At 50.6% G+C, this 1,900-nt stretch overlaps 1 non-coding gene across 1 annotated transcript; it reads left to right on the forward strand.

Moving 5' to 3' along the window:
- Positions 1 to 1,524: 1,524 nt before the first annotated feature.
- On the forward strand, positions 1,525 to 1,626 carry LOC128595066 (U6 spliceosomal RNA). Its single transcript, XR_008382755.1, has one exon. It is a non-coding gene; the product is annotated as a U6 spliceosomal RNA (small nuclear RNA).
- The last annotated feature ends 274 nt before the right edge of the window (positions 1,627 to 1,900 follow it).

Here is a 1,900-nt window from a genome sequence, read left to right on the forward strand (position 1 = left end):
CCCCTCTTGGGCCACCTGCCACACTAGAGCTCTCCCTGGGTTCAGGAAATTCTGTTTCTGCCCAGCTCCCTTTAGGCAGAAAAGCCACAGTGGCTTCTCCTGCAGTTAGCCCCTAAGGACTTGCCACCCCAACACATTGCCTTAAAAGGTAAATCATCCCTTCCTTAAAGTGTTTGCAGTTAAATTCTTGGAGAGCTCATCTCTTTCCTGCCAGGGCCCTCAGCTGTAGGAGGAGCTGCTTTTCCTGCTCCAGTTAGCACAGCTAAATATGGCAAAGCTGGGATTAGGAATCCTGGCCGTCAGACTCCAGAACTCGCACTGTAAGTCACTGACCACAACCTACCTTGCACCATATAAGGCCACCAACCATAGAGGGAAAGGAATTAGCTCCTAATTTCAAATTCTCTTTCCATTCCCAGATGCTGCCATCTAGGCAAATATGGTTCACAGTCAGAACCATGTCCTGGCCTCATTTTCCCCTTAGACTGTCAAGGTCATCCCTATTTCTCCAAGAATGATCAGAGCCACTGTGAGAACGGCCTGTCTGGAGGCCCAGGAGCTTAGCAGGGAACCTCCCTCAAACTGAGGCCAAGCACACTCTCTCGCTTGTGACCCAGAAGTTAGCTGACTGCACTCACCCTGCAGTGGGGTCGGGATACTGCTATATGCCACCCAGTCCAGACCAACGTTAGCCGAACCTCCTGAGTGGGTTAGTTCCTGAAGCTCCTCAGAAAAGTCCATGCTCAAGTGCAGACAACAGTTCAACTTGAGCCATTCTCATCATGGCACCACTTTCCTCCCAAGTCCGTGGTGAACCAAGCCGTGGTAGTTCCTTCTCATCAGAAAGGGAGTGGGGAGGGGATGGGACTATCATGTTTAAAAGCAGCAGAGTATGTTATAGTGTCTGAAACTGACCCCTGAGCCCTTCTAAGGCAGGTTGCGCTGGGCACGAGGCTGCAGCAGACCAGGCCTCATCTACACGGGTCTGAAAGCTGGCAAGGCCTGGAGTCGTGGGGGTCATGCATGCGCTGCCTCAGTATCTAGCATGTTCTTGATTAGCAGATCCTTTGAAATGGACAATATTAAATCACACATAGATCCTGACACATCAGCAAAGATGAGCGTCTATTTCCCACCGTTAGAGCCACATCAAAAATCCCTCTTCACATGTCGCCTCCCAGGGAAGCGGCCTATGAGTTTGAGAACTGCTGCAAACTTTCCGTCGTCACGCTTTCTTCTCTCTTCCCTGCCCTTCTGTCTCCCCAGCTAACTAGCTGTGGGACTCAGGCTAGTGATGTGATGTTCCTGAGCTTTCATTTCTTCATCTACCAAATCAGTGGTTCTCAAGGTGTGGCCCCCAGAAGAGCAGCAGGGCACGACCTGAAAGCGAGTTGGAAAAGCAGATCCTCGGGCCCCATCCGGACCTGGGCTGAGTGAGGAGCTCTGGGGGTGGGCTCAGCAGTCGTTTGAAGAAGCCCTCCAAGTGATTTTAATGTACACTACATTAAGAACTGCTGTTCCCATGCTCGCTTTGGCAGCACATATTAAATTGGAACGATACAGAGAAGATTAGCGTGGCCCCTGTGCAAGGCCGACACACAAATTCGTGAAGCGTTCCATATTTTTGCAGAAAGAAAAAAAAGAACTGCTGTTCCCAAGTACTGTCATAAAGCTGATCTCTCACAAACCTCGTGTGTGGTGTCGAGAACGTCCATTTCCTCCCCCAGATGTCCAAAGCTCTCACCGGCTTTGCTCCCCAGCCCTTTACTTCAGACTTTTGCACCTGCTGTCCCTTCTGCCTTGAACATTCCCAGTGGCTTCCTCACACCCTGCGGGTGATGGCGTTGTAGAAAGTAGGCATCTCCTAATATTCACCACCCCAGCACATTGTGTATTTTCT

Source organism: Nycticebus coucang, chromosome 9 (assembly GCF_027406575.1).
Source record: "Nycticebus coucang isolate mNycCou1 chromosome 9, mNycCou1.pri, whole genome shotgun sequence".
NCBI classification, from domain to species: domain Eukaryota; kingdom Metazoa; phylum Chordata; class Mammalia; order Primates; family Lorisidae; genus Nycticebus; species Nycticebus coucang.